At 35.8% G+C, this 22,459-nt stretch overlaps 1 long non-coding RNA gene across 1 annotated transcript; it reads right to left on the reverse strand.

Moving 5' to 3' along the window:
* Window positions 1-858: 858 nt before the first annotated feature.
* LOC120305883 lies at window positions 859-22,284 on the reverse strand. Its single transcript, XR_005556118.1, has 4 exons — window positions 22,194-22,284; window positions 5,083-5,251; window positions 3,563-3,659; window positions 859-996 (listed from the first exon to the last, which is right to left on the reverse strand). It is a non-coding gene; the product is annotated as an uncharacterized LOC120305883 (long non-coding RNA).
* Between the last annotated feature and the right edge of the window lie 175 nt (window positions 22,285-22,459).

The raw sequence follows: 22,459 nt of genomic DNA on the forward strand, positions 1-22,459 counted from the left end.
TATAAGTATTTTCCTCGAGTACAAAAGCATTTTGAGAAGGCCAGTGCAGCTGTACAAAATGAAGTGGAACTCTTGCATATGAAGTGCCAGCATGTTTTAGACTCGTTACTTGACCAGTTTACTGATAGATTTAGTCAATTTAGAAGCCTAGAACAGACCATGAGAATAATTAAGTATCCTGATGTAGTAGTCTACAATAGTTTGGAATTAAATGGTTTCCAATGGACGCAAATAGATGATTTGGAGATGCAGCTTGCAGAATTTCAAGACAGCATCTGGGCTCAGGTGTTTGTCGACTTGAGGTCAAAGCTTGAGAATCTGGAAAGGGGCCGCTTGGAGAATCAAGATGAGTGCCACTTTTGGAGTGCCTGGAATCAAGATGAGTGCCACTACGAACAGGAAATTTGGAGTGCCTGGAACAGACTTTTTAGCACCCTGAAAAATATAGCAACAGCTTTACTCACAATTTTTCCTTCTACGTACTTTTGTGAGACCTTATTCTCAGCATTAAATAATATCAAAACCAACAAAAGAAACAGATTGACAGATGAGGTTAGTAGCGCTTGCTTGGGCCTGAAGTGTACAAAATACCAACCTTCAATTGAAGATTTAGCCAATGAAATTCAGCAACAAAAAAGTCACTAATATGCAGGTTAGTTAAAGAATTCACCCTCCCCCTCACTTATCTCAGTTCACGGCACCCCAAACAAGTTCAATAATATCAAGGGCAACATACGAAATCGACAGATTGATGAACAAAGAAGTTACTAAGCAGGTATGTTAAATAATTTGTTTTTGGTTTATTAAATACAATTATATATTGCAATTATACATTTTTGTAGTTTAAACTATAAATTGCGCAAAATTATGTTTTTTTGTCGAAGTGACACACCACGTGAGTTATGCTCGATTTTTTGCCAAATTTTGACACACCACGCCGAAAAGGTTGCCCATCACTGGTCTAGTGTGCCTTCTTGTTTCACCAATCAGATCTCTCTGGAATGTCAATAAGAAGCAAAGTGGAATAGCAAAGACCTCAGTCAGTAGACATCAGAGACATCATTCAGTATAAAGGTTTTGTCTAACAAACACAGGCTACTATTAATTACTTTAACTAAAACAACACCATATCTTGTGGATACAATTTCCCAATTCTAGTAAAAGCAGCAGATAGATAGATAGATAGATAGATAGATAGATAGATAGATAGATAGATAGAGATAGACAGATAGACAGATTGTGTGTGTGTGTGTGTATGTATGTGTGTGTGTGTGTGTGTGTGAGAGAGAGAGAGAGAGAGAGAGAATTGAAATCACATACTGAAAATTTTTCTGCCTCCATAGCAGCCTTTCTCAACATGGTTCCTTTCAATTGTCTACTGCTGTCTGGGGATGATGGATATTGTAGTTCCATCACATCTGGAGGATTGCCATTTAGTAAGGCAACATTTGATCGTATATGACAGATATGAGGAATGAATAGCCTCAGGGGGTGTATTCAAACATGGCACATCTTCCCTTGATATCTACGCCACAATGCAATCTGTTTCTTATTCCACATGTGGACAGGCAGAATGGAAATAACAAAGACATTCTTTTGCTTCACCTTTTAATTCAGCTTTGATAATTTTGTACTTGTAACAGTAGACAACATGAATAAGGATTGGCATGCCTCTGTTGTTAGGGTTCTTTGAGCATTTTTTGTACTGCAAACATTTCTAAACTGAAAAGCACGTTGAAGTTCTATGATTACTCAACATTTGCAATTCTTCAATCATTGCGTTGTAAGTATCCAATCAAAATCTGTACAGAAAAATACAATAGTACAGTATTCATGCAGCTTGTTCCATAAATTTTGGTTAGTGATATGGAGGATTAACTTCAGGTCTCTTTCAGTGCATTGAATTCAAATTGTAGAACACATGAATACATATAAAAATGTGAAAATCTGAAGCACTCTTGCTTAGTGCTGCCTATTACAAGAAGCTGATTTCTCAGCTTCATTGTTCCTATTGAAGGAAGCGGGAAAGACGTAGAAGTGTGCCTTCTCTGTCTAAACTCTGTTCCTCTGTACTGTATACTGTCTATCAAGGGTCAAAAATAGGGCACTTGCCAGCAACACAAACAGCATCCTTGTGTCCTCTGATGACCATTATGCTGTTTCACGCATGTCATAAGAACGTCCACAGGATGATCCATAAGTGACAAGAGAATATTTTAAATTGAGCTCAAGTTAAGTTGAGAACTTTATGTGAAATCTTGTGAGGTTTGGAGACAAAAATCACTGAAACCACACCAGATATGGCAATATTAGAAGAAGGTACCAAGAATAAAAAAAATTGCTGACTTCTGGTGTATACCCTTCCCTATGTATGACTTTGCTTCTGTTATATGCTTCTATCAAATTTAGGACTATAGAATAGACTGGGAAGTAAAGAGAAAAAAATGCAAAAAAGAATAAGTGGAAAAACAATTCTCTAGTTCCTTCATTGGTTAGTTTCAACAACCAGTATGTTGCAGTGGTTAAGATGTGTTAGACTATCACTGGGAAGATTCAGGTTCAAATTTATCCTCAGCCACTGAAGGGCATTGAATGTCAAGCTCTTGAAATCTGGTTAAATACAAAAGCCAGAGGCATCTTTAATTAGATTATTGAAAGGGAAAGTGGATTGGATTATAGAAATCTCAGCAATAGGCTTGGGCAGAGACACAAAATTTCTCTGTCAACTTGTTTTTGTGTTAAAAGGACAGTGTTAATCCTTTTGACTGATAAAATGGACCCTCTCCAGGTAACCAGAACGGAAACTTTCTCAGGCTCTGAACACACAGTTACAATAAATAGCTTTGAGTTTGGCATTTTCTTTCAGCCTAATCTTTCTCAGAGAAAAATAGGGGGAAAATAGGAAGTAGGAAGCACTAATATACTCCAGGTTCTTGAAGAAAAAGTATAGGATATAAAACAACGCAAACAAGTATTATTTTCAAGAAAAGAATGTATTCATGTTGTTGTGGTTCCCATGAGTTCAGTTTAAGGGAAACTTTATTAAAATCATTCAAAAACCTTTTCTTTACTTTTTTTTTTTTAAAAAAAAAAAACTCTAATTGAAATAAATACTTTGGAAAAGTGCATATTAAAGAATTCCCAATTAAATCTAAATTAAATAATTCTATTTCCTTTCAAAAATCACAGCCTAAAGTATGTTTATGAAATTCTCCAGTTTCTTTCTAATTCCAAAATCACTTGGTTTAGAATCAGAAATTGGTAGTTTGAGGACAAATATTCTTATTATATGCACTAATTTATTTAAATAGTTTTATGTACATTATATTATTGTCTGCATCCCTGTAGGATCTAATAGCTCAGAGCATATTTATTAAGAGACTGTCTGGGAATGCATAGCAGATACAAAGAAAATGTATGTTAAGCAGCATAAATGATCCAATGCCTATAGATTGTTTATTGTTTTGCACAAAAGCATGCTATATTAACACATATAAGGAAGCAAGAAGAAACAGATTGTTCAGCTGTACAATTAATTAATGGAATCGGAGAAAATGCTTACCACTAAAATAGTTCGGTGCAAAAGCTCCAGGAGAATACTGTCTCCAGTGCCACCTTCTAAGCCTCAAGTGTCAATGTTCTGATTACTGCAATAAAGACTAATGGACCAATTTGCATTAGAGAAGTAAAATTTGGCAAAGAAGCAGGACATGACTGAAAAGATGAGGTCATGTAGATCCAGGAAATGCTTGCGAAAGATGCTTGAGAAGGGATCTGATGGATACAGGGGTAGGACAATTGGCTTTAAGGATTTTTCTGATCTAGATATGATGGACTTTAACCTTTATAATCACTGACTGTATTAGCTGGAAACTATGACAGTTAAAAACCCATAGATATGAATGTTAGATTGTTGGCAAGAATGGATAAATGGATGGGGAAAGGTTGTTTTATTCTGGATAGAGCAGATAGAGACATCAACATGGCATTTTTAACCAGGAAATAAAAAATATGGGGGATGCCACACATAGCCATTGTGGGAATGGAATGCTGGCTCTGCCAAGGCTTTGATCTTATATATCATGAGTCATATTAAAACAGATAAATCATTATTCTCTCTTATTAGATTTCAGAAAAATAGATGCTTACAACAGTCATTAAAGGACACTTCACCCTTCCATCCACACACAAATACTTACAACATTTCTACTTTTCAGAGCACTTACATTTAATCCATATGTGTATTGTTCATATGTGTCTGTTACTGCCTTGGGACAGCAACTATAGTTCAGTGCTTGTCTCTGTAACACAACCATTAAAATACAAAAAGACCACTAGAGGGCACTTCCCCAAGAGATTTCTTCAAATCAGGAGTTACTAGAAGATTGGAGTGCACATTTTATTGTATTAACTCAGTTGTTATAACTTCTCTTTTCTTTACTGTATAATTTCATATGAGATTCACCCTACCAATAGAATAAATGAGCCTTAGATGACAGACTCTGTGGGAAAGCAATGATGGTTTCCTGTTTTTCCTGAATCTCAGGAGGACAACCATTATTTATTTATTTATTTATGAGACTTATATACCGCTTTAAGTGCAAGCACTCTCTAAGCGGTGTACACCAGTAAGCAATGTATATACATATTTACATTGCCCCCAACAATCTGGGTCCTCATTTTACCTACCTCGGAAGGATGGAAGGCTGAGTCAACCTTGAGCCGGTGAGATTTGAACTGCTGACCTGCTGAACACAGTCAGCTAAAGTGGCCTGCAGTACTGCACTCTAACTGCTGCGCCACCTCGCCAATTATCTTTTGCTGAAGGACAATAGCCAAATAGCAAGTGTGTGTGGGTGTATCTGTCCACATATGCAAAAGAGCATCTCTGTTATGTTTTTTTGTACAAGAAGGATACTATTATCAATCATATATGAATGTGTCTCTATTTTGATGCATGAAATATTGTATTGATTCTCACAATTACAATTTTTACTTAAATACAGATAGTGTTTGACTTATGACCATCACTGAGACCAGAATTTCCATTGCTAACCAAGACAGTTATTAAGTGAGTCATACCTGATTTTATGACCTATTTTCCCACAGTTGTTAAGGAAATCACTGCAGTTAAGTGAAACATGCGGTCGTTAAGCGAATCCAGTTTTCCCCATTGACTTTGCTTGTCAGAAGCCGGTTCGGAAAGTTGCAAATGAAGATCCTTCATGTTGATCACATGACCATGGGAATGCTGCAACAGTCATAAGTGCGAGGACCAGTCATAAGTCACTTATTTCAATGCTGTTATAACTTTGAATGGTCACTAAACAAATGGTTCTGAATTGAGGACTACCTGTACACGATTATGGAGACATACATATAATTTATTTTTCTGTTCCTTTCACGAACATCCATCCATTTGTTCCCTCACAGCAAGCAGTTGCATTTTTTCCCATTAGATGGCACCCTTGTATATATGTTATGCAGTTCATCAGGGAAGGGAGAGAGAAATAGATCTCAATAAACAGGCAACAAGGTACAAATAAATCCCCCTGTTCCTCTAAAGATATATTAAAAGGACACAAATGAAATGCCATGTTTTATAAAACCGTATATATTTATTCCACACATTATCCTCATCATTAATTAACACTGTGAAATCTACCCTTACCCATTATAAATATAGCAAAGATAATTTAAATAAATGTATGATGACATCTTAATTTAGTTTTACAGTGCAGTCTGTGATATGTCTGGCCAGTCATATTGGCATTGGATATAGCTGCTCTAAGAAACTATGCCTTTAAATTTGTTTACTAGGAATATACGCAATGCAATTTTCCAGCATGGTATATTATCTATAAAATTGGTACAGTTAAGAGGCCAAATCTGAAGCCGGAAAGATAACTAAATTCTCAGCCGGCTCCAATCCTACGGATGCTGGAAGTCTTTTCATCAATGTTTACTCTTTGCTCAACTTCTAAATCCCTTCATTTCTTTTAATCAGTCACCCACTTCATGATTTGATGCACAATTTGTGAAGGTCATTTATCCCTCTCTTATAACATGATCTATGTTATAAGATCATAGCTACACACCTGCACACTATTTGTGAATATGAGGAGGTCACTTAAAAATGTTATTATTTTTTTAAAATGAAATGCTGGTCATGCTGTTCTGTGTCATTAGCTTTACAAGGGAAGATGGATTACCAGATTTATTTGTTTAGGCAGTTTTGTTGAGAGTCAAGCAGTAATCTATATCAGGGGCTATCAAGTCTGCCTTTCTCCAAGCCCAATTTTCCAGCAAATGCATCTCTCCTTAAATCTAAAGAGAAGATGAAATCGCTCTCACTCCTAGATTTAACATCTATGCAGGGAGGTGTAACTAATGGACCAGGGCCAAATTCAGCTCCTATGAGTGCCTTTAAATTCAGCCAATGCTACTTCTTCAAGCTATTTAAGTTTATAGTATCTTAACTGGCAACAGTGAAGGTCTTTTGTTCTTCTTCCAAGGCTCACTACTCTGAGCAGGAGTAGAGAAATCTGACGGCTAAATCAAAAGGCACCAAGGATTTTGCTTTCCCAACCAAGTTCTATAATCTGAACGGAGGAAGATGAGATGCCTGATTCTAGCAATTCATCAATAGTTATCATAATAATAAAAATAATAACAATAGTAGATGAGTTGTTGTTGGAAAATTCGAGAAAATAGGATTCCATGAATGCACTGAAGTGCAATGAAAAACAGAGACAATGCTGACAATAAAAATGTATATAACACGTGTACTCACTGATTCTCAAGATTCCTGTCATATAGTCCCATGCAAGTACCAGATTCAAGAATACTTTCTCATAAAAGTTATAAGAATGCCTTTATCCAGTATAAAGGTATAGAAATAGCTTTAGCATTCATCTCTGAAGGCATTCATTCCACTGTACTCTAAAGCTATCTGTTCTGCATCCCTAGCCTTTCAACCACAGTATAGCTATTTTGTGCCATTTCCTACTCAAATCACCCTTGGCTACAGCTTGACTATAATAACCACCAGATCATTCTTCTCTATTCTTTCTCTCTTTTCCAAGCAAGAGTCACAATTTCATTTATTCTAATATAAGTAAACTTTCCATTAAGGGGAGATGCTTACACACTTAACACCTTCACATTATAATACAGTGTTTTAGCCTTTTTAGGAGTTTAGGCCTAGGGCTGAATTTAGTTAAAGTCTAGCTAATAAGTACATCAACACGTTTCTACAGAATCTAATAGTATGGATTGATCAATGTCCACTATTGTAGAAGTACAATGTAGTATGTTCTATAAATAGAATGCACATGTTATACAATGAAGCAACCACATAATTCTGTATTTATTTATTTATTTTTGTCATATTTATGTAGTGTATATCGGAGGTGGTAATCCTTTGAGAGCTGTATGCAATGAAATTTCATTTTAATATATGCCGATTAGTGTACATTCAAAGTGACAATAAAGTTATTATTCTATTCTATTATTCTAACTATGATGAACATTGTCTCTAAAGAATAAGTTTGTAATATTACACAGATTTTTTTTTGAAAAAACAGACAGAAAGGGGAACTATGTAAGATAACTTCAAATGGCAGAGGAATGGTTAAAAATACCCAGGGACCTGTTATAGCATTTTAGTTAAATCAAAACCTATCTTGAAATGACCTTTAAGGATATTGACAATGCAGGACGGATGCACAGAACACCGTCAAACGCCCCTTCTTTTCTTCTTTACCACTGTAGCAAATGTTATTCATGACCACCTGAGTTGTTCTGCTATCTTGCTTCTCTAGGGATTCTGAAATTATTGAGTGCATGTATCTTATGCTTTGCATTGGCAGCTGGACTCAAGACAAAATAATAGCCACAAGCTGAAGAAAAGGATAAATTAAGGATGGAAGGATATCTTTAGAAGTGACAACTGAATTCCTTTGGGAGTTTCAATGCCAAGAATGTATTATACTTGGAGACAAGATTTGTCTTAGCCTGGGCCAATCAAGATAAGATGGGTGCCTTATCTTGCAATCAGTTTTTAATTTTATGAAATTACTGAAGTGGGTAGGGGAAGAGTTACTGTCTAGAAATATGATGATCAGGATATTAAACACAAAAATAAAACTACCAATAATTCTCTTTATTAATATTTTGTCCAGTTCTTTTATCCTACTTCATCTCACAACAGAAATTAATAAAAAGTATGTTTTTTTTAACTTTGGGAGAAAATGACCAGACAATTTCCATGGAAGAATGAATACTGTCCCCATAATATTTATTGTGTACCTTTGACTGTGTTGGTTGCATTATTAGGGGCATACTACTTATTCTTTGATTTTTGTTTTGTTTTTATAAGAGTTGTCAACTAATTCAAGAAGTTATAGTTGATTAATTCAATGAGTTTTAGTCAATTAATTAAACTTGCCTAACAAGCAATAGTTCAGCATAAAACAAATAGTAAAACTGCAAGTCAAAAATATGTAAAACAAGTTCAGAGTTTAGTTGCCTACTGATGACAATTATTCCTCTACAAATGAAGGGCTAGAAAAATATGACAAACATATTATCTTAGAAGGTGTTAGGACAGCTGGCTTAGAATTCATTATATCTGGCACATACCCCAGATGGATCAGGCTGCTATAGCTCCATCTGCTTCAAAGGTAATTCTGAATTGGATGCATGTTAAAGAAAAACATCTTTTATTTGCCATGTTTGCACTGTAATCTTGAGCCACACACTAACACATCTAATTATAGGAGAATTAAGTATAATAATCATGTGCATTTATAGCTGCCTTTATACCATGCATGCATACCATGAGTTACTTACAAAGGGGGATTAATCAGAGATTACTGCAGCTGCCCTTACACTTTATATCTGTAGAATTGACTTGTCTTCTTAAGCCTCATTAAAGAAAAAAAATGTAGTTTTTAACTTGTAGAGAATACGAGAGCAAAATGAATCATTAGGCTACTGTGCTTCTGCAAGAATCAAAGGTAGGAATTCTAGTGGATTTTTTTATTTGTTTGTTAATAGAAAACTTTGATGAATAAGATTAGTGGGGGTGGTGGTGTAAAAGAAACATCAATACCTTCTCAGCCGGACACTCTGTCCTTCTTGTGACATGGATCTTTTTGCCAGGAATTGCTGTCCAGGAAGAATCCCGATGAACGCTTATATTCTAATTTTGTCTCTGTAACTAAGAATCTGTGATTAACTTTGTTTTTATCTCCATCCCCTTACTGCAAATAAAGCAATGGGCAAAGGCTATGGTGTTATCAATCTTTATAAATCTCCATGAAGACTAATTTTACTGCAAAACAATTCATCTACATCCATTAAGATTTTCAAGATTGTTTCCAATGAAATAAACAAAGGCCAAGAAGACTTAATACACAGTACAGATCCTGAAGTTGAAACTCAAGTACTTTGGCCACCTAATGAGAAGAAAGGACTCACTGGAGAAGAGCCTAATGCTGGGAAAGATTGACGGCAATAGAAGAAGGGGACGACAGAGAATAAGGTGGCTGGATGGAGTCACTGAAGCAATAGGCGTGAGCTTAAATGGACTCCAGTAGATTGTAGAGGACAGGAAGGCCCGGAGGAAAGTTGTCCATGGGGTCGCGTTGGGTCAGATACAACTTTGCAACTAACAACAACATATTCCCAATGCAATAATTTAAGTGTCATCTTCAACAACTGTGAATAGCCACGGTTAGAAGGGTTATCATAATTTCTAAATCTTCTACAATTGTATCCTTATTGGTAATATTCTTTTCTCTTTTTCTCCCTTAAAATGTTACTAGCAAATGATTCCCCTACTTAGTTTCTGAATCAGGATATAAGTAAAAGAACAGGAACAAATATTGTAATCCAACTTTTTTCAAAAACACCTAGACAGTTTCATATCTATGCAGAACTGTGATTCTAGTCTTGCCTATATTTCCTGCATTTCATCCCACTGATTTACAAAATAGCTTTCATCTGTTGCCTAATGTTTAATAGTTAGTTTCTGGGAACAGGGAAAAAAAGAATCACTCTTCCAGCAACCTTCTTTCAGATGAATGGAATATGGTTATTCTATTCATAACAACATTCCAAAGCTGAATATTCAGAACCATTTTGATGTTTATTTAACTTGCCCACATTAATGAATAATGCTTTGCAAACTTTCTGGCTGGATATAATGTGTGAAGTGATTCTAGTTTGCATTACCTCATAAGACTTCCATGTGATTCATAATTTCTCTTCCTTCCCTTAAAATATTGCCTCATATTATTTAAATGCTAAAAGTACCATATTTTCTTTAGCAGATGGAGGAAAGCAGGGAAGTTGCACATAATTAGAAGCAGAAGTGATGTTATTACTTGTACATCTACTTTTCTATTTTCTCCTTAAATTGACCTTTGGGGGACTCTTACTCTTTCCAGTACTATAAAACAATACAATGAGAACAAACTAAAACTGGGATAATCCCAAAGATAAACTAGTTTAGATTCCTTCTTGCTTTATCATTGTTCAAGCAGGGGGCTCTCCTTCAGTATCCTTCATGATGAAAAATCTGTGTCCTTCCGAGATACATAGTATGTTGCACCGTTGAAAAGTTAGAGTGGTTTCCTGCTTAAATCTGATCTTTTATCATTTGTCTTTATTGATTCAGAGACTACCCCCTTAAATTACAACATCTGAAGGTATCATATTGTTCTTAAATCACCTCTTTTCTAAGTTTTATTTCAATCATTCATTAAAAAGTATGACCTCCACATTGTTTATCAATATTATTCATCCCTGGACAGTAGCAGTATTGTATATAGTGCTAAAGATGAATTCTAACCAAGGCAAACTAGATCAGCATCATTATTTGTGATCTGGACACTAGAATTATTTTGATGCAGCTTTGAATTTCAATAACTTTTCAGCCACAGTATCTGTTGCTGAGTAATACTTTGCTACTGGTCTTTTTAAACACTTAAATCCTTTTCCCACGTATTGGCCGTGCCCAGACTCTTCTGCTGTGGAACCATAACCCCATGGAATTTCATTTCCCCCAAGTGATGAGATTTGCCTTCTCACTCTACTAGCCTTTTACAAGATACTGAAAATCTGGCTGTTTTATCAAGACTGAGGCCCTGATAGTATGGGCGGAGCCCATTTCTTTGTGTTCTCGCTGCTGTTATTTTTATGTTGTTTCTGGTTTTTAAATTTGGATGCTTTTTTTAAAAAAACTATCTTTATATTCTGTTTTTAACTGCTAGCTTCTCAGAATCATGCCTATGAGATGGGTGGCCATAGAAATATATTAAATAAATAAATAAATATGTAAGTGCTGCTGTAACTGCTTTAGTGCAATGAATTTTTCCCTACACATTGCAGTTACTCTGTTGAAATTTATTTCTGTTCAATCCTTCCAGCCTGGGACAGGGAGCATATTAAGTATTGAAAAACAATTTGCAGACTTCCAGTTCCAGTTCGCGGCATCACTAGTCATACGAGGAGAGTTCTCTCCTCATCGACTAGGTTTCCCTCCATCGGTGGACCCTTATACGGGTCCAAAGTCACCCTGGAGGGTGCGACTTCTGTTGAGGAGGCTGCGGTCCGGCTGCGGAGGAGCGGCAGCTCGTCCGGCTGCGGAGGAGCGGCAGCTCCTCCAGCTGTCCAGACGAAACTCTGAGGACTGACGGAGAAGAAGATTGGCCATGAAAATGGCCGATCGCCCTGCCACTTCAGACCGTAAGGTGAACAACATCTAAGCTTTTAGTGTCCCCGTGGTGAATCCGGGTGAGAATTTCTTTTTACTTTTCTCTCTTTTCCGTTTATTTTTTCAATTGTGTGCCTGTAAAGAGCTTTTGAAATTATTTCCCTGGCTTGGAAAGGCGGCTTCTGCTTTTTTATGGGAAGAAAGGCATTTCATAAACACTGAAAGCTATAATATATTTTTATTGGGACATTAAAAAAAAGGAAAAGGTTTCTCTCTCCTTTCTTTTTAAGAAATTTACTATTTCTACTTTTATATATATATACAGTACCTTAAAAGACAGAAAAAAAAAGAATTGATTTTTGGAAAGGACTCTCGTAACTTACTGAGGACATCTAGTGGCAAAAATGTAATACTGCAACTTTGCTTATTTTTTCTTATGAACTTTAAAACACTAAAGATAAGCTCTGCACCTGTGAAGATGTGGGGGTGGATGTTTCTACATTAAACAAAGCCTCTACAAAAAAGAAAAAGAGATCTCCTTTTAAGTACTGGTATTAAAATGGAGAAACCTCAGATACAACTGAATTGTGCACTTATATTGGAAAAGATTTATGAGGCCACTGCAGAAGTTTCTGCTACATTTAAAAACTGTACTTTAGAATCAAGATCTAGAGATTCTACTATATTTGCCCAAACTGATGTCCAGGTTACAACTGATTATGACATAAATCAAAATGTGCCAGAAGAGGAATTTACAGAGATAGAAGTGGAATTTACTTCATCTGACAATCCCTTCTCCAGCAACTTAGAGAACCAGAAGAAGCAAAGACTAAGACTTTAAAATACAAAGCAATTACATCGCAAAGAGAACAGAAAAAGATGTTTACTGCAGAGGAAGAGAGTTACACTCTCTCAAAGATTATTACAAGCAATAAGAATTGATTTATTGGTTGAAAGAGAAAAAAGATGCTTACTACAGAGAAAGGGACATACATTTGCTCAAAGATTACTACAAGCATCGAGAATGGATTTACTGGTTGAAAGGGAACGTCTTCATGGAAGCTGGTGTGGCAGAGAAAGAAACCCAGAACTAGACTCAAAAACAAATTTAAAAATGTTTAATGGCGTAAAAGGCAATGTTGATTTCATGGATTGTGTTAAGGATAATGATTTAGAGCTGAAAAATGCAATTATACACATGCGTATTTAAATTAGTAAAAATTGTTGAATGGATTAAAAGGCAATGTTGGTTCTATGGATTGCTTTAAGGATAATGATTTAGACTTAGAAGTAAGAAATATACAATTATATTCATATGTGTTTAATTTAGTTTGATGACTTTTTTGTTTCATGGAAGTTTGTTTGGTATAGAAATTTGAAAGTTAAATGTGGAATGAAAAAAGAAACTTGGCTTTACAGAGACTAAGAATGTATTTCTTGGAGTAAAAGATTGATTTAGATTGGAATTTTGAAATGTTTAATTAATTAGGAGATTTTTGTGTATAATAATATGTTTCGATATGGTAATTAAATGGATGGAACTTGGTTTGTTTAATGAATGGAAATGAATTAAGTTAATGATTACGATAAGCAACAAAATGAACTTACTGGCTGAAAGGTTAAAGATAATGATCTAGATTTAGAAGTAAGAAAATTATAACTATATATATGTGTAATGTTTAATTAATTAAGAGATATTTGTGTATAATAATACGATTTGATAAGATATGATAATATTGTCTTTTTTAAAACTAAATTAGCTATTATTGGAAGAAGAAATAAATAAGATTGGTGATAAAAAAGGGATGAGAGAGATAAGAACTTGAATTTATTTGCAAGAGATATTTGAAGGGGTAATATGTTGATGTAAAACATTATTTGATTATGGTAATTGAAATTGATAAAGTTTTAATAAACAGGTTTAGTAGTAATTGAAATTTAGAATAGAAATGAAATATATTAAATTTATTATGTTACTTGAGGGAAATAGAGAGATGATAGCGAATGTATTAAATTGAGCTGTTATTCTGTGATTTTATGTTGGGAATCTTTGTTTACCCAAACACGATGGTGTGTCTCAAACACTTTTTGTTAAAACTATAAAACCAATAAAATATATTTAAAAAAAAAAGAAAAACAATTTGCAAATGGAAATGCCACATAAATAATAAACAATTGGATATTAGTATTTGTTGTAGATCTTTCATTTTGAGGCAAAAACTAGACATTACATCAGATTCAAGGTCACCTCCAAAAGCAACAGTTCTGTGCCTGAGGCTTTTTCTTCTCTTTTCTCCTAGTATATAGCAATGTTTCTCAACTTTGGCAACTTTACACTATGTGGACTTCAATTTCCACAATTCCCCAGCCAGCATATCCCCCCTCCCCCACACATTTCATATTCATGCCTTTTTACTTTTCCTAACCAATGTAAGACTTTGTATCTGTCCTTTGAAATTCATCTTGCTGGCTTATTATTCCAAATCAGTCAGATCTTCTTTTCTGATAGGGTAGCCAGATTATATTGGTTTGACACGATTTATTATTGAGAAATTCCTACTGGTTCCTGGAAAGCATTGGATTCTTTTCTAAATGCTTAATCAACTGCTAGTCTAGTGCTGATATCAAGCTAATTGGTCTGTGGTCACTTATATCCTTTTTTCCTCCTCTTTGAAGCCAGAGGTGACACTGACCATTTTCCAGTTCCCTGTTAATATAGCCATCTGTCATGATTTGTTAAAGATCACAAAAAACGGCTATGAAATGACTCTTCAAAAGTCTCTGGTTAAGTAATTGGTCTGGTTTTGGAAGCTTAAATTTGTTTGAGATTGCCAACTGCCTTAGCTTGAGTTGTCATTCCTATAATGCTGTTAGTTACTTATCATTTCATGCTAAACTATCCTGCTGAGCATAGATTCTTCCATGTGGAATAAGGACTATAACCAGTCCACATCATAGCTACTCCAACCCTAAAATCCTCTGGCACTCAATCAAGTCTAGAGGCTACTTGATTTATAGAGATCCCAAGGCACTCTTGTTGTACAAAATGAAACCTTTTATTATTGAGATGGGATCATAGGGATTAACAACAGCCTGTTCAAGTAAGCTACAATACTCCTTTCCTCATAATTCTATATATTTCTTAAAATCTACTCATCATTTCATCATCTCAGTTACTTTTTGCAATCAGCATCTGTTTTAAATTCATACGGTCTTTATTTGCATATCTACTATATTCATAAACTGAATACCTTCAGCATGAACTTGCTATAGAAAATAAACTTAGTTTGGACTATAATAAACATTTACAAATCACAATAAATGAATCTTGGCATAGTGAGATTCTAGATTTTCAGATCTATATTCTCACAAAGACAGAATAACTTCCTTTTGTCAATTGTTCTACTTGGGTCCCTCTGATTGAATCAGCTATTAGCTAGCTATATGTTTTAGATTCTTTTATTTGAAAATTGTGTGGGTTTCTATAACTGTTAGCCAAAACAGTACATTCATACATTCCTTCAATTTAATTTATATGGCCACTCATAGCCACCCACTTGCCAACCAACATTGGGTTTAAAAACATCACAGTAAGGGGAAAAAAGCAATAAAACACATTATGCCAAACACACTAACACACACACCACATAATTAAAACAAGCTCAACATAACTTCCTATTCAGTGCCTAGGAGAAGAAGCATTTCTTCAAGACATTCCTAAAAGCCAGCTGAGCTGGGGCCAACCCAATTTGAGGTGGAGACTGTTCCACAGGGTAATGCAGCTATGGAATAGGCATGCTTCCTGGGTCCCATAAGACAGCACTGTTTAATTGATGGGATATGGAGCATGCTAACTCTGTCTGATCTTATTCTTTGGACATTTGAGGGATAAGATTACCAGAGCATCTCTCCTCCTCCCCGACAGTAAAATTCAATCAATTCAGTGATAAATATTTGATAATTCACAAGTTGTTGTCCTTTTATGACATCAGAAACACAACTTAGAATGGGTGCTTTAAGAATACATGTGTTAGATGACTAGGAAACATTTAATTTAATGGTTTTCAGTAATAGCACTGCTGAATTTCAGACTCACCAGGAGTCAGGCATAATAATAATAATAATAATAATAATAATAATCTCCCAGTGAGGCACTACCTTGACGTGGTTGTGGGGCTTGTGTACTCTGAGGAAAATGAGAGCTATGCCAGAGGTTCAACCATACTGGACAGGTCTCATCAGAGGAGTCAGACAAAGAGTGTCTCTCCCATAAAAAATATGGTGAGACGTAAATTTCAGAATGCCATACCGGCTCGGACGTCGCCCGGGTTAACAAGGTCCGCGCTAGATATTGGAGTTCCTGGATATCTGGTGAAAAATGGGTTACAGGACTCAGGACTGTTGGCTGAGCAACCAGGGCCAGCAGCTGCAGAACTACTGGAAGAAAAGGTGTTTACCCGTCGCAGATACACAGTGATGGAAAACAAAGAAATAATGATCTGTTACTACAGATCAAGTCCAACAAGAAGAGGATATCTAAAACGAATGCACCAATTCTGGAAAGAACAACATCCAGAATCAGAAATAACAGAACAGAGACTAGCAGATCAACGCCGATTTATAACACGAAATAAAGTATTTACAGAAACAGAATTGGACGAACTGCAAAGGTTTACCCAGGGCAAAGAAATCAAAGCCTTAAAAGAAGTAATTCAGAATGTAGAGGCAAACCAGGGGGAGTTGGCAGTGAACGAATCCAGTAGAGATATACAACTGTTCTCATTTGGAAACCAGGCACCTCTTCCTCAGGAAGAACAAAACCCTCTAACTAAAGAAATAAAAGAATTGAAACAAGGAGTAATTGAGCATCTAGAACAGCACAAAAACAACAGAATAAGGCTGCCTGCATTGAAGCTTGTTCCAAAGAAACAGCTAGCGCAAGCATTAAAAGATGCAAATACTGCAATAGCAAGTATAAGCACCAATTCACTGCAAGAAACAAACCAACTAATGTACAGCACAGCTGCAGTTATAACAGAATACCTGGGATGCAAAATCAACAAAAAAGAAAAACAAACAAACAGTGCACCAGAAAAATGGAAGGTTAGACTAGAAAATAAGATCAGCAAGTTAAGATCACATGCAAGCAAGCTAGAACAGATGAAAGAAAAGAAGCTGAAGAACAAGAAGACCAAAGAATACCTAATCAAGAAATACCACTTAGAAACAAGGAAGATCAAGGAAGCACTGGAAATAATAAAGCAACAAATAACAGCTATAGCCAGGAAAATCAGTAGATATGAAGCTCGAATTGCAAACTATAGGCAGAACCTCCAATTTCAATCCAATCAGAAACGTTTCTACCAATCCATCAATGGAGAAACTGCAAGGAATCAGTCAGTACCTGACAAGGAAGAAACAGTGCAGTTCTGGAAGCAGATATGGGATAACCCAAAGAAATACAACAAGGATGCGGCTTGGTTAAAAGAGGTGGATGCAAATAAAACAGAAGTTGAAATGAAAGAACTAGTAATAACAACAAAAATGGTAGAAAAAAGAGCAAAGAAAATCAAAAATTGGTCAGCACCAGGTGAAGATGAACTGCATGGGTTTTGGTTGAAACATCTAACTGTTATACACCCACTCATTGCCAAGCAGTTCAACAATATACTACAAGGAGGAGAAATTGAAAAGTGGCTAACAACTGGGAAAACCTACCTAATAATGAAAAATCCAGCAAAAGGGGCAACACCAGGTAACTACAGGCCAATTACCTGCTTACCAACAACTTTCAAATTACTAACTGGTGTGGTAGCTGATGCAGTACAACAGCATCTAGTTGAAAACAATCTCTTTCCACCTGAGCAGAAAGGAAACCGCCCCAATAGCAGAGGAACAAAAGATCAACTCCTAATAGACAAAATGATCTTGGAAAACTGCAAGAGAAGGAAGACCAACCTGAATGTGGCATGGATTGACTACAAAAAGGCATTTGACTCTCTGCCACATGATTGGATAATCAAGTGCCTAGAAATAACAGGAGTCAGTAGAAACATCAGAAATTTGTGCAAAATCGATGGCACAATGGAAGACACAGTTGCAGATCAATGGTGAGAAGCTGGGAGAGGTTAATATCAAGAGAGGAATATTTCAAGGAGATTCATTATCACCATTACTATTTGTTATTGCACTGTTTCCTCTGTCAACAATACTGAATAACTCAGGACATGGTTATCAAACATCAAAAACATCTGCTAGACTATCCCACCTCCTTTACATGGATGATCTGAAGCTGTATGGAAAAACATCATCTGAAATAGAATCGCTGCTCAACACTGTCCGTATATATAGCCAAGATATTGTAATGGAGTTTGGCTTGGACAAATGTGCCACACTTACTATCAAACAAGGAAAAATAGTGAAAACTGAAGGAATCAAGATGCCCCACGAAAATAACATTAAGAGTCTGGATGAGGAAGAGTACTACAAATACTTGGGTATCCTTCAAGCTGACAACATCAAGCACACTGAAGTCAAGAAAAAGATTAGATGACAATGAATCACACCCTTCATCCACGCAATGACATTGATAGACTTTATATACCAAGGCAAATAGGTGGGCGTGGAATGCTACAAGTACATCAGATGGTTGAAGAAGAAAAAATGGCTTTGGAAGAATATCTGAAGAACAATGATGAAGATGCACTGAAATTAGTATATCAGGAAGGCTTACTAACTACTGGAGAGACCAAACTGGCCTACAAGAAAGACCAAATGAAGAACAGAATAGAGGCATGGGAAGACAAAGCACTACATGGCCAATACATGAAAAAAATAGCTGGGAAAGCAGATAATAATAAAACCTGGCAATGGCTAAGAGCAGGAAAATTGAAGAAAGAGACCGAGGGACTAATTCTGGCTGCACAAGACCAAGCCTTAAGGACAAATGCATACAAAGTCAAAATTGAGAAGACAGCAACAGACAGTAAGTGCCGCCTATGCAAAGAAGCTGAAGAAACAGTGGACCACTTGGTAAGCTGTTGCAAGAAGATTGCACAAACTGATTACAAGCAGCGGCATGACAAAGTAGCAACAATGGTGCATTGGAAGATCTGCAAAAAATATCATTTGCCTGTAAGCAAAAACTGGTGGGATCATAAAATAGAGAAAGTCATAGAAAATGATAAAATTAAACTGCTCTGGGACTTCAGAATTCAAACAGACAAGCACCTGCAACATAACACCCCAGACTTAACAATTGTCGATAAGAAAGACAAAAAAGTCTGGATAGTGGACGTGGCAGTGCCTGGAGATAGCAGAATAGAAGAGAAAGAACTGGAGAAGATAACAAAATACAAAGACCTACAAATAGAAATAGAAAGACTATGGCAAAAGCAAGCAAGGGTAGTACCAATAGTATAGGCTCCTTGGGTGCAATCCCAAAACAACTGGAGCACCACTTGAACACCATTGGCATTGACAAATTCGCTATTAGTCAATTGCAAAAGGCGGCCTTATTAGGAACTGCTTCCATCCTGCGACGATACCTGTAATACCATCAAACATCCACATCTGCCTATCCCAGGTCCTGGGTAAGGACTCGATAGGTAGACAAAATGCCAAATCCAGTCTGAACATCTGGCTGACTGTGCGATGATTGATAATAATAATAATAATAATAATACCTTAACAGCTCTTACATCCTTGGTTAGGAATTGAACTGTTAAGTTTTTATCAGCCCCAGCTGTGAATTGATTTGAAGCTAACAACAGCAACACAGCAGTAGTAGTAATAGGTGCCTTGAGTACAAACTGAAAACATCTGGAGCATTACTTGAATACCATTGGCATTGACAAAATCATCATCAGTCAATTACAAAAGGCAGTTTTAGTTGGAAAAGCTTACACCCTGTGACATACCTTTAAAAAACCATCAAACAACCACATTTGCCTATCCTAGATATTTCACTGGTCAGGAACCTGCCACTTATAATATGCCATACATTTTGTATCATTAGGCCAAAAGTCCATACCTCATTTTTTTCTAGGCTGACAGCATATTAAAAAATTAAGCAGGGCCAGGGAAAACTAATTTTGATTTCATCGTAAACTGAATAACAGTGAAATGAAATGAGTTAATGCCTGATAGCCTCGGGTTGTATTTTTCTCAATTTGATATTAGTAGAGATAAAAGAAAACAAGACAAGGGACTTCGGTGCTCAGTAAGCTTATCTTATACCAGGGGATGAGAATGGTAATTTCCAGTAAGTAAAATACAGGAAATTATGGGGACAACAGTGAACATGCCTTTCTACTGAAACAACCTCCTGGCCCAAAGAAAGAATTAGTCCATACGGTACCTTGCTATTAAAGCAAACTCAATTAATTGCAAGCATGTTAGAGTTGGCAATGTTGAAATAGTAATAAAAAGAGCTGCTTTGGCTCCTTCAGAAAACCATGATTAAACTTGTTTTATTTTAATCACACCAAACTATAATAAATGTCTTAGTCTGATATGTAGTAATGGGAACAAGCAGCAAGAGAAATGTATAAAAAAGAGAAATAAGTTATGTCAAAGTCTGGCAAAAAAAAAAAGAAAAGAAAAAAATCACTCTGAATGCGTGTATATCTGATTTGACACTTGGACACTCTTGAGATGTAGATCTGATATCTTAATATGCTTTTCATATAGAACTAATCATAAATTAGTGCTACTCAAATGAGCATCAAGGAGAAATTCTCCTATTTGCCTTTGTCTTTTATAATCTTTGCAGCAGAGGTTGTTTTAGAAGTTGAAAGCAGTACACTATTGTCCATTGCAGAGGATGCATAAATTCTACTGATTCAGTACATTGCATTGATTACTTTCACAAATTAGGGTGTGTAGCATCAAAAGACTCCCTAAGGATTTTAGGATATCAAAAAGCCAAATTATCTGGATTTATTTTTTTGCAAGTATCCATTGTGCTATCATAGCCTCAAGAAGTTATGATTATTCTGTTTGTTCCTGTCTGGCTATAAACATGTTGTGTCTTGTGTCTTTAGAATAAATTTTCAAAGTACATTGTTGACAGGCAGAAGGTGGACCTCTTTATTTATTTAAAGAAATCCTTATTTTAAAGGATTTTTTTAGTCATGTCATCAAGTAACAAAAAAAGAATTAATGTGATCTGAAGATATACAGACAAGATCTGTAGATAATAAGCTAGTCTGTTACTGTGAGTTCTTTTTTTGCCTGGAGATTGGCAATTTCCCAGCTTCTTAATTTTCCTGTGTTAGAAAAGAAACAGGTTAAGGATTGGCAATACAAAGGTGATGGCATTGGAGTTGTATCTCTCATGCAGGTAATGTCCAGATTTGCCAGATTCTTCTTTAGTGGGGGCTATGGGTTTCTAAAAAAAAAAAGTGTTAACCCTATTTTAGGTCTTACCAGACAGTGTTCATATATTTCCTATCTTTGCTGAACTCCTCCTCCTTCCCTTGTGGATATTTGGATATCATGTTTATTTCTTATCAATTAAAGTTTAGCTTCCAAAATTGAACAAAGGCCACTGAAAACTAGGGTAATGTTTATTTATTTCATAAAACTCAGCAATCCCACCTATATAAGCATTCAAAGCAGTTTACAACATCTACAAAAAAAAATTAAAACACAGATTGAAATTAGTTAAATGCAAGAGAATGTTTTTTTCTGTTTTTGTTGTTGCAGTTTAGGTTGCTTAATACCTCAATGAATGCAATATCTTGGCCTGCTGATATGTGATAACAGTTTCTTAAAATGCATTCCACATATTTTCCTTTATTTTTTTTTGTAACAGTACAAGAATCTCAAAGATGCTCTATGCTATTATCCTTTTATTCTCTGAAGAGATCTCTCCTTCTACTTAAAATAAATTCTTACATAAATATTTGTACTGGACCAAAAAATATACAGAGAAAAAGATCCTCAGTTGGCTAATACCTATATTTACAATAACCATACATCCTTTATTATAAAGGTTAGTCTTTTATTTTATGTGCTTTAGATTTATTTATTCTTCAAAAACACATTTTTGTCCTTTATTTGGGTCATTTAACTTTTACTGTACAAATGGATATCACTTAATGGACAGTTTTTCACATTCATGAGAAAAATATAGAAATTTAATTGTCTTTTTAAAGACTACATATACTGCTTAATTTTAGATATTTTCTGTTAGAATGTGTTTTTGTAACATTCTTCTTGATTGTGGTCTTGAATGTTTCTTTTAAAGCAAAATTATAAACACATTTTTATGCTTATGAACCTCAGATTTGCTCCCTCTTCAGGCATTTTCCCAAGAAAATATGGTCACCCTACCTGTATGATTTCCAAAATACTAGGAAAAATGAGGAATATTTTCAGACCTCCAGAACTCATCATCAGGTGAGTCCAAATAACAAAAGCTTAGAAAGGAGGGCATGAAAATCCCCAGACAAACATCTTGGTTTACCTGGCCAGACGGGATAGGAGGAGATGTTCTTCACCATCCGAGACCATGAGCCCACCTCAGCCTGCGCACTGCATCCCTCTGCGACTCGGGAGACTTTAGGACCGCGAAGAAAGCGGCGAGACGGCTTGGGAAACAGTCGGACGCGACCATATTCTCTAGTAGGGTGAGTCGAATACTGTTCCAAGGCGACCTTCTCAGAGGTTATGCGGGCCTTCCGCAGGTTACACAGACTTCCTCAATGGTCTCCCCCCTCAATCTGAATCGAG

This window comes from Crotalus tigris, unplaced genomic scaffold, assembly GCF_016545835.1.
Source record: "Crotalus tigris isolate CLP2741 ecotype Arizona unplaced genomic scaffold, ASM1654583v1 scf7180000017694.5664430, whole genome shotgun sequence".
Taxonomy (NCBI): Eukaryota; Metazoa; Chordata; class Lepidosauria; order Squamata; family Viperidae; genus Crotalus; species Crotalus tigris.